At 38.6% G+C, this 11,845-nt stretch overlaps 1 long non-coding RNA gene across 1 annotated transcript; it reads right to left on the reverse strand.

The window, feature by feature from the left end:
• Positions 1 to 959: 959 nt before the first annotated feature.
• LOC122136736 lies at positions 960 to 2,845 on the reverse strand. The gene is made up of 3 exons (XR_006154322.1): positions 2,608 to 2,845; positions 2,436 to 2,514; positions 960 to 979 (listed from the first exon to the last, which is right to left on the reverse strand). It is a non-coding gene; the product is annotated as an uncharacterized LOC122136736 (long non-coding RNA).
• Between the last annotated feature and the right edge of the window lie 9,000 nt (positions 2,846 to 11,845).

Genomic DNA, 11,845 nt, shown 5'->3' on the forward strand with positions numbered 1-11,845 from the left:
CTAATAAGGCTTGAGTGTATGAGGCCAGTCCTCATACAGATGTAATATGTGTGTACACAGTGTAAATTAAGCCTCGTATGATAGCGAAGCCAGATCTTGTGAAAGTAATGCGATTGCATCACCAATCACTCTTGAGAAACTTACAGATGAAGTGCGAAGGACACATTTAGTGTGTAAACTGTTTTCAGACTCCTCGTGCTGCCTGCTGGTTCAGCTCTGTCAGAAATAAGTTCCTCAGTTATGAGGAGAATAAGACACTGGCGATCTTCCGTGTGGCACAGATTCTCAGATCTTTCTCACTGCACACAGAGAACGAGTTGACTGGAGAGATACCCTGATAGCACACGCATGTACATCTCGGAGACGCCTATCTGACATCTACATTACATCTGCAAGATGTGTGTGTGTTTTTTAGAGTGTTTGCTCATCTGCAACTGCCTATAGGACGCTTCCATTTTTAGATGTCAAATGAGTGAGGTATGTTAGAGTGTGTCTTTGAGATGTTTATGGCTTCCCAGATAGCACAAGAACATCTACCCAAGACATCTGTGTGTGAAGATCTCTTGATCTGAAGAAAGCATCTCATGTGTATGTGTGTGTGAAGTGTGATCTGACAGACATCTTTAAGATGTCAGTTTTACATGCATCCTAAATCATAAACATCTTAGTGTGAGACATAAGTTTTTTACTCTGTTTGTAACTGCATGTCGTTGTTAATTCTAGGTGTGAGTGTGTGTGAAATGTAATTTTAATGGCTGTTACATAAATACATGAAATGTAGAACATACAAAAAAGTGCTTGTGGCTCGTCTGCCAGTGAGAGTGTAATAAAAGTGAAACTGTGTCAGAGAGAAACAGCAGCAGAACGCACCGATGTTGAACTGAGCGGTGTTCAGATCGATGGTCGAAGAACCCTCGGGTCTCTGCTGGCGTAGAACCGGAGCCACATTCCCAGACCTATCGAGACCGAGCCCCACCAGCTGGAAGACATCGAGACACCACAGATTTCAATGATGATCTCCAGCAGGCCAAAGAAACAACAGCAGCCATGCCTTCACACTGGAAATAACCTGCTGATGCCTACACGAGGCAAGAAACCAGTTCGCTTGACAGTGCTAGAAAGATATTCACAGATTCAACTTTTCTGGATCAATACACTTTGTTTCGAGCATAAAAACGTGTTTTTACTACACAACTGGACGCCTCTGCAGGCATGATCACTTTCTTCAATCAGTCATGGTATACTCACTAAATTAAGTGGTTGAATCAATTTGTATTCTAGTTTATTTATTTTTTTATACAATTCCCTAACAATAAAAATCGGGTCATATCAGTGGACGCCAACTAAAAGCTTCATATGAAATCGAAGGAGTTAAAATGAGAATTTCCTGATAACTGAAAAGAAACAGTGGACTTAACATGGACCTTTTCTCATAGATCTTTAGAAAACAGGAAGGAGGAAGTCAAGTGGATGTCATCAGTGTGTTTTTTTATTTCAAAATAACAGATTTTTTGTCAAATGGTAACAGAGATGTTTGTAAGCTGGTGACACAACATCTGCAGACATCTGGGACCACAGTTTTCATTATCTATATATCTTTATAATATTTATTCAGCATTTGTTTTATTTTGCCAGTCGTTTTATATCATATATTTGATAGTTATGAATACATTATTGTATTTTAAATAAAAGCACTTTGCCCTCTGTACATGGCTGTGGGGGAGAGGGGTTTTGTGGTGCTTGGAATTCTTTATAAGCCAATTAAAACAAATATTTCCACATTGATGGAGCAAGAAGGTCTAATTGTTCAGAAATAACATAGCACTTGTTTTATTTAAAAATATAAATAAAATCTGTAACCTAATTTGATTTCCAATTGTAATATTTTCTGTAGGCTAGTGGCGTCAACTAAAGGGACAGAAACAGTGGAAAATTGATGTTTCTGTAGAATGACCCATAACCAATGTCAAATGGTAACACCAGTGACACAACTCAAGGGACCTAGTTTCATATATATTTTGTATGTTATTCAGCGCAGGAAAGCTGGTTTTAAAACTTTCCTCTATGCATGGCTGTAGGGACGAGGGGTTTTGTGGTGCTGGAAATGATGATAATAATTGTTCAAATAACATACTGTTTTTATTTAAAATATATAAATAAAATTGTAACCTAATTTGATTTCAATAATTTCTGTAAAACAATAATAATAATAATTCACTACGAGAGTATTAATAATAATAATATAATATATAATATATATATATAATATAATAATAAAAAAAAGAGGCGTCATTTGTGTAGTAAAAACCTTTTGCTCGAGCTATTGATCCGGAGAAGTCAGATCTGTGAATATCTTGACTTTATCGACCTTTTCGTGACATTGATAGCACGCTTTCATCTTTAAGCAGAAGAGTAAAGCCCAGACATACTCTCACAGCGAACAGGATGTTGAACAGGATCAGAAAACATTTGCACATCTGCGCACACCCGTCCATCGCGAGCAAACTGATTTCACTGCAACAAAACACCACAAGAGCCAGGTGAATAATGACCCAAACATTAACGACGACACTTCCGTGATCTTTAAATCACTTCTAACCGGCTTACCGTTGTTTACGGAATAAATGAGCTTAATGCCTTGCGCAGTGACAAAGAGATCAGATGCGTGCTGCTGTCTGCGATCAAATGCGCAGCTCCTCTCGCGCACTCACAGGTGCACTGGCCCCCGAGTGACGTCATCGGAGGGGCGAACGCGTTTCTGGCGAAACGAAACCACATCCGTCCGGTTTCTCTGGAAGACGAGATGGTCCTCACTGCAGCACAAGGTCCAGGAGGTGTGGTTGGATCCAGATCCAGATCCAACTCCCTCCCAGCTCCTCCCAACTCCTCCAACTCCTCCCAGCTTACATATACCTAACCCTACCAATCTCCACCCCCTGATCCCTAAACCCATCCGTCTCCACCCCTAGGTGTGGATCCAGTAGCCCCTCACCGCAGTGAGGTGTTTTCGAGGAATCTCGTGCTGTTCTCTCAGAATCACTTCCCCGGCAGGAGCACAGCTCGGGCTCTGCGTGTTCTCCAGTAGCTCCTCACCGCAGGGGCACAAGGGCCAGGGGGCGTGGCTGGATCCACATCTAGGGGGTGGAGACGGAGGGGTTTAGGTATATGTGAGGGGTGGGAGGAGTTGGATCTGGATTTCCTACCACGCCCCCTTGACCTTGTGCTTCATTCGAAGTGGAGGAAAAATAGGGAAAATAAACTCTGATCGGGATTTATGTTGCCCGATCAGAGTTTTCGATCACTACATCGAACACATACATTATAACACATAATAACATTTAATTAATAACAATCTGCACTTATAACATTCATCATACAGACTAAACATGCAGGCTTAAAGGGATAATTCACCCAAAAATGACTCACCTCAAGCCATCCAAGACACGTAGTTAACTTTTTTCTTCAATTGAACAGTAAAGGAAATTTTTAGGTGAAAACATTGTCTTTGAAAACATTGCAATTCATAAACTGCACATCTCTGGCTGCCGGCTTTTGAGAGACAAACAAACATATACAGACAAGACCAAATTACCAAAGGCTCCTGAGGACACACTGAGGCCTTATGCAGCTAAACAATCAACAACCAGCAGCCACAGACGGGCACTGTATGAACCGCCAAGAATCACCGTTTCAGATAAAAAATCTTCTTTACTGTTCTGCTGAAGAAAAAAAGGTCATTGACATCTGGGATTGTCTGAGGGACAATAAAATAACGGCAACTTTCCATTTTTGGGTGAGCTATCCATTTAAAGTGCTCCAGTTGTCAAACATTACATCTGTAATACAACTGAAAAATGTATTTTAAACATTTGTATAATAAACTTTAAAAAAAAAGACTAAAAGTTTAACAAAATGTTTGCAAACAAACATTTACAAATATTACTACTTTTCACAATTACATCTTTAAAATGAGGCAGAAGTCAGAAAACAATAAATGAACCAGGTGTTACAGTAAAGTCCAGTCTCTGTATTTACATAGTGCTTTTTACACTACAGATTGTGTCAAAGCAGCTTTACAGTATTAAACAGAAAATCCTGTGTCGAAGGAACCAAAACTCCCTCGTTTCTCCTCTGGCCAGATCGAATCCAGCAGTTTAACTGCAGGCTGTGACACAGGTCAGATTGTGCAGAGGACTGGTCTGGTTCCTGTGGTCTTGGTGATGAGGATCTGTCTCTGGGGTTCATCTAGTTGTCCTGGTCTACGCTGACATTCAGGGCTGTCAAATGAGGGTGTCTCTAGGTGCGGATCCACCATCTGATCTGGATACAGACTGGATCCGGTGGCTGCGGTTACCTCGGAATAAGAATGAAATATTAGCATAGATGCCACAGAGAACAATAAAGCACATTTTAATTGTAGTAAACACTTTTACACATATTACCTTAAGTCTCAGTGTTGAAAGTACACACACTATGTGTCTCTCTTTACCAGTGCAGGGACTCGTGTGCACGATCTAGTGATTTACTACCTAGGGAACTGACTGAGATGCAGTCTGCTTTGATAACAGCCTTGTGAAAAGATTCAGTTGTTTATTCTCGTTTGCCCTCAACGAGACCAGAAACGATGTGTAATCTGCCCAGGTTGAAAAGAGTCTGGCTGTTAGTCACGTTTAATGTCGACGTTTAACTTCAGGGACAACTTCACGGGAGTTTGCACATGCAAAAACCCATTCAACATGTCCATGTTATCTTCAAATAAGCGTATTACTGTGGTTACTGTGGATCTCTTCATAACTTTCATGGAAACACAAAAATATCATACAACACGCCAAAATTAAACCTAAAATTCATTATAATAACACAGCTTTTGACATTAAGTGTTTTATGGATTAAACCAGAAGAAGAAAGACCACGTTCCCCTTCACTTATAACAGCTAATTTCCCTCAGACATATTCATACAACGCTTATTCAATGTTTTTATATATGTTGTAGGTTTGTGTATAAATACATACGTTTTAAATAATACGTTTACACCTTTTTTAAATATACAAGTATTGATAAATTCAGTCTAAGTACAAATTTTGTTCCCATTTACCCTGACGCATGAACTTAACATACATTTAACATTCATTTCTTCGGACACACGACTTATAAAACACTACTAAATATTCACTCAAGAACATTGGATATGCTGTATGTTTTTGTCGATAAATTTAGTCTAAAAAATAACATTTATTTAGTGGCACTTACCTGACTCGTGAACTTGTTAAGATGGCGCTGTCTCCTGCAAAGTCACTCAGGCTCGTGCACGTGCAGAATGATCTCAATGTTGGCTGGATTAGTTTTTATTCGTTTAGTCAACATTAGCATAGCGAATTGTTGACTGGATTTGAAAATAACTGTTCATTCAATGTTTTTCAAATATATTTATGTAGACTTAATACAATATGTCCTCTCAACTAAGCCCAAGCAATAAAATTAGCTGAACATTTTTGCCCTTCCAACATTTTGTTAATTGGATTTTTTATAGGGCACGGCTGCATTTTGAACCAACTGCAAGTGATACAAGAAAGATTGATTGAGACCATATAAAGTGCATTGCAATAGTCTAGTCTGGAATAAATTAATGCATGGATAACAGTCTCCAAATCCTTAAATGAGAGCATAGGTTTTCATTTGGCTATTTGCCTTGACTGAAAGAATCAGCCCTTCACCACTGCCCTTACCTATTTTTAAAATTCAAATCTGTATAAATGTTAATTATACCCAAGTTTTTAGCAAAAGGGTAAATATTTGAAGACAGAAAATCTAGATTACTAGAAATTTCAGAGACAGCACCAGGAGGCCCAAAGGCAACAATCTCAGTTTTGATCTCATTTAATCGGAGAAAGTTTCTTGCTGTCAAGCTTTTGATAACTTTAAAACACTTGAGAAGTTCAGAATAGGAGTGCTCAGAACTAAGGGGGATGTAAATCTGAGTATCCTCAGTATAGCGATGATCTGAAATGTTATATTTCCTCATGATAGAACCCAAGGGGAGCACATACAAACAGATAAAATAGGACCCAGAAAACCCCTGAGGTACCCCACACGTGAATGGTGCCAAAGAGAGGACAAATTTCTAATCATCACCTTTACTGATCTTTACTGAAAAGAGGTAAATTCTATATCAGTACTCAATTCAAGCTTGTAGAAATTAAAGTTTGAACTTATAAGTATATTTTACTTGGAATTGTTTGTTAAGTTTACAAGGATTCTTTGAGTAAATATCAAAGGTATGAGACTGATGTTTCCATTATGCACTGAGCTATGAATAATTAATCTGGTTGAATTTTTCACTGTTCTTGAGTTGTATTTACACTGTTTTATGGTTGCTTTGGTTGTTAGGCTGTTTTGTGGCTTCTGGAGTTCATTTTCTACTCAAAATGACCCATTCATACTCAAGCACTTTCCATTAAATTTACTTACCTTATTCCATAATTAAATTAACTTGAAAAATATGTGTGCAGAAAGTAGGTACATTTGTTTTTTCAGTGTAGAAATGTTCTGCTAGAACATACTATTTTTTGTTCTGGGCCCACAAGACATACCAGTTGCGCTGGGTTTAACTTTTGTTTTCCTGAAGGTAGCTTTCATAATGTGGTTTGGTTCAGCAGTGCTGAAATTGATGCTTGTGAGTTTCAGAGTGCTTGATTTATGGTGTATCCAGATTTGTAGAGATTGTAGATTGGTTTTGAATGTATGTAATTAACAGAGATCTGCTGAGTTCATGAATGTGTTATTATTGGAGTTCTCGTCTCTAGATTTGCAGTAATGAAGTAAAAAACGCTGACTTTCACACAAATGCATCTATGATCACTGGGATGAAACTGATGTGAATTTGTAAAGGCGATGGCTGCCATCAGTGCTTGAATCAGAGGAATCAGTGTTAGTGTGTTGGTGTTAGAGACACACATAAACAGACTGAATCACTTAATTACAGCCGAATTAAATCTAGTGCTGGTTTTGTTTTTCATATTTGCCCTTAATATCCCTGGAATCAAGATTTTTTTGGGTTTAAAGGTTTTAATGTAGTCTCTAATTATTTCGGGTATTCATTTTCCAGTAATAGTGAAGCTGGAAGGGTAGTTTGCGTGATAACTGCAAAACTATGCCAATCAGCATAATTGTGGGTTTGTGTTTGGATTCAGCAGCTGCTAAGAGAACATTTTGCTTCTTACATTTTTTATCACCTTCGCAAACCATTGGTGACGGGTTTTTGTGGTTTACAGCTGGCAAGAGTTTCAATCCCGTCTGGCTGATGCACTTGCAAATAACTAGTCGTCAGTAATGGTCTAAGAACGAGGTCAGCAGGCAGAGAGGAGACAGATCAACACAACACATCTAATAGCAGGCCTTATAGTTGTCCAGGACTAGCAGAGCCCCAAGAAAAAGAGCCAAAGAAAAGCCCAGATCAACTGTTTATAATCTTCCTTTATCCCTTCCTTGTGACTCAAAAGCTGTCAGGAACACAAACCAACCTTATGGTAATGAAATGGGCTTGGAAGAGGAAAACAAATGGTTTGTTGATGTTCAATTCTAAGTCTAGCAGACTGTGATTCTGTCTCTGTTTCTCCAGTTTGGTCTGTTCACCAGAATCACCAGTTCTTTATGGTTTTTCAGTTGTTTTTTGTTATCATCAGAGTCATCAGAGTGAGAGAGGAGACTGGAATGAATGATGAAGCGGTTATATTCAGACTGCAGTACATCAGTGCCACCAGCTGGTCTGACTAACCACTCAGGAAATACAATCATAACTAGATATATATTGCTACTGTTATATGTATATATGTTGCAATTTGTAAACATTTAAATTTTTAACTGGTGTTTTTTTAGGCATGGGTTTAACAGTTATTAGAAGCGGAAACCTCAGGAAGTTTAACACAGACAGACTGATGAATGCACACAACAGCTCTGCTCATGTCTTCATTGAGTAGAGGTTTACATGGACAACAATAATCTGATTTTAACATGAGTAAGACAATACTCTGATTAAGAATCTACATGTAAACTGAGATTTTTGATGACCTTAATCCAGCTAAAGTCATACTTGAAGTAAACACAAGTCACATTAAGACATGTGGATTATTCGTATTTTAGTCGCATTACTGAAGTGCAGAATAGACATGTACACACCTTAATCACATTATTACCGTCGTGTAGGACTTTTCGCTGCGTTTTGTGACAGGATACACACACAGTCAACAGTTTGATGGCAAACAAAAGAGCATGGCTTTAACTACGCTGTTGTCTGTTTGCTCATATTGCATGACAAATAGTTAACTGCACTTGAAGCTTTTTTGTAAAATTAAAAATGAAACACCCAAAACTGTATATGGCATGATAAAGAAGACAAACTATATGTTTATATGTGAAATTCTGGAGGGGGATGAGGGGGGAAAAACAGTTTTATGTCTAGATGTTCTAGTGCACAGAGATCTGTAGCGTCTGCCACAGGTTGTGTCGAGGGGTGAGAGGGGTCTTTCATGATGTTACCTGTCTCCCGTTTCTGAAGACTGGGCAGGTGCACACCACCATGATCCCTTTCTGCGGTCCTAACAGTCCGTTGCAGTCTTCTTATATCTGATTTGCTGGCTGACCCAAACCAGACAGTTATAGAAGAGCACAGAACAGATTCAATAACAGCTGAGTAAAACTGTGTCATCTGTGCCTGTGGCAGAGAGGCTGGATGATAATGTATACAACAGCTAATTTAGATCGCCCATGTACCGCGGGTAATTCCTGTTTGGAAAATCATTTTGTTTTAATCTTGTTTGTTTGCTGTTTGGTAGCGCTGGTGGACGGTGGAACATGGGGACGGACAATTGCCCGAGTTCGATTGGAGAAATAAAGCGGTGAACGTTGTTAAATGTCAATCGCCTCCGTGAGTCTGTCTTTTTTTTTTTCCCTCCTGACTGCATAGCGTTACAAGCTGCAACAGGAAGAGAGTCTCAATACCAGAGAGATGTTGAAAAACAAGAATTTGTTTACAAGTAAGACAAGGCCAAAATAACAAACAAAAATGATCTTTTTTAATACTCTACACTTCCTTGATCAAAATTAAAGTAAACAAAAATACAGTTTCAACTTGACTCCCTACACCAACTTGCCAAAACTTATTTACAAAAGATATATACAAGTTAACAGCCAACAATTCATGATCGGAATCCAAAACTGTAGTCAATCAGGAGTGGGTCAAAGTAACCAAAGCAATATCACAGTCTTAAGCACCCACACACTGTATCTCTCTGGTAAGACATTCCAAAGACCCAAACGAATGGCTGACGGCAAGGCACAGAGGCAAGCGACAGAGTCCACCGTGATGGCACAATCATGGCCCAGGTCAGGTGAGGAGGAGAACCAATCAGCCTCCAGCGAATCATCTCAAGAACCGCCCTTCTGGAAACACAAACATACACATACACAGAGAGAACACAAGAGGGGCAGAATGGAAACAATGAACAAATGGACTTCGGCTCAGAACATGCTTTACTTAACGTTTTCCTTTTATTGTGTATTGTGTATTGTGTGTGCCAAACCGTGTACATAACAAGACTGGGGACATCCAGCGAACATAAGGCAGATCCACCATAAATAATCACGACTAATCAACAAATGATGATCATATTATTTACCTCCTGAATTCAGGCAAATAACAGTTATTTTAGTCTATGTGCCTGGACCAAACTTTGCTCTGGCCACCGAAGGCATAGCTGCTAGATTACAACAAAGCTGCTGTGCAATTCTGTGAGTGACCCAGATCTTCCTGCTTGGAGATTTCAATAAATGCGATGTATCTACTTTGTTGCCAAATCTTGAGCAATACATAACCTGTCTGACAAGACTGGTTAAGACTCTGGATAAATGTTTTGGTAACGTGGAAGGTGCATATGTGCCAAGATTACATCCACCTCTGGGACGCTCGGATCACAATGTTATCCATCTGTTACCAAAATATAGGCAACTATTAAAGAAGAATAAGACTTTTTTTTTTAAATAAATTTTTACATTTTGATCAAGATTGTTGTATTAATTTTGAATTGTTGAATGATACAATAACTGGTTATGTTCATTTCTGTGTCAATTCTGTTGTTCAAATCAAGAATGTCACAATTTATCCAAATAATAATACATGGATAAACAGGTTTTAAACATTATTTAAATATGAAGAAAATTGCTTTCTTGCAGGATGATCAGCAGATGGTAAAGGAGTTAAATAAAGTAGTTAAACGTAAGATAAAAGATGCACAATATTAAGGGAATATAAAGAGAATGTTGAGGAGAAATTCAAAACAGGAAATATAAGAGAGGCATGGAAGGGCTTAAATACATTAATGCGTAGGCAGAAGGAAAGAATTCAACAATGTGAGGACTCTTACGGTCTTGCAAATTATCTTAATGTTTTTTTATTCAAAATTTGATCATTTAAATACACTGTTAGTACTTCAGCAATGACTGAGATTTAATCACAGACCATGACCATACGTCTTGCAAATTATCTTAAGCATTTAACGCAAATTTAAATGACAATATGGATCTGGTGGGGTTAGGGGTGAAGTGTTAAGTATTGAAGGAATGTTGGGATATAGTGTGTTATGTGTTTTTTAAAGTTTTTCTGGACAATGGCTTTGTACCATTGGCCTGGAAGAATTCTATTGTTATCCCGGTACCCAAAATACCTCATGCAAAATTGTTAAATGACTTTTGTCCAATTGCGCTCACATCAGTTCTCTACAGATGTTTGGAACACATAGTGTGAAAGGAACTGTCATCCCTGGGGTTTATTGAGACCCCTGCGGTTTGGCTACCGGGCCAATCAGAGCACTACTAATGGATGCCTGGCTTGCTCTTTGCAGATATGAAGTTCAGCATCATTTAGATAAGTCTAATATGTATGTTAGGAGAATACTTTCATGGCTTTCTTGTCTGGTTTTAATACTGTCCAACCTAACCTTCTTTTAAAAAGTCTTCACAATTTAGGCATTGAGTAGTTGGTTGGTTTTTATGGATCAAGTTTTTTTTTTTTTGAAGCAGGCCACAGTGTGTATGTATCAATAATGTCATATATAATGTCATTTTAATACTGGGGGTACCCCAGGGATGTGTATTATCTCAATATCATTCTCTGTATACATAAATGAACTGCAGTGTGATGATGATAATTTCCCAATCATAAAGTATGCTGATGGTATGACACTTTCGTCCACGACCGGCTCAAAGCCGTGACAAACGGAAGGAGGACATAGTCAGGTTGGTAGGTTGCAACAAAGATATTTGTGTATAAACAAAAAGAACATAAAGTAAAGAAATCAACAAAGCCGAACACGATTCCGATGAAACACACTGAACGTCCAAGCATCAAGCAGAAGCGAGTTAATCAAATCATAACATCAAAACAGACAAAGCGAAACCAAACAACCGGGGGGAATTGTGCACAAAAGCTGAAGATAAAGGGATTAAGCTGGGAGTTTCCAGTTATCCTGTGAATTTAGCCCTGACTCGGTTGCATGAAGGGAGAAGCTAGAATTAATCTACATTTAAGTTACTATGGAGATTTACACTTTACCAGTTAGCCTGCTCCAGGCAGGCTAACGAACCAAAGAACTAAGATTAATCTAAGTGATTTATCTGTTAGTTCTGCTGTCAGTCCGGATCATAGAACCGTGTTTTACAGTCCACTCCATGGTCTTCTGCACCGGTTGCATCATACTAATTATCATGCATTAAATGCGTCATATACAGTCATTCATCTAAGTAGCCTGGCCTTAGTGTTGTTATGAAGACTGTTCACCTTGCTGTTAGAGG

This window comes from Cyprinus carpio, chromosome B3 (assembly GCF_018340385.1).
Source record: "Cyprinus carpio isolate SPL01 chromosome B3, ASM1834038v1, whole genome shotgun sequence".
Taxonomy (NCBI): Eukaryota; Metazoa; Chordata; class Actinopteri; order Cypriniformes; family Cyprinidae; genus Cyprinus; species Cyprinus carpio.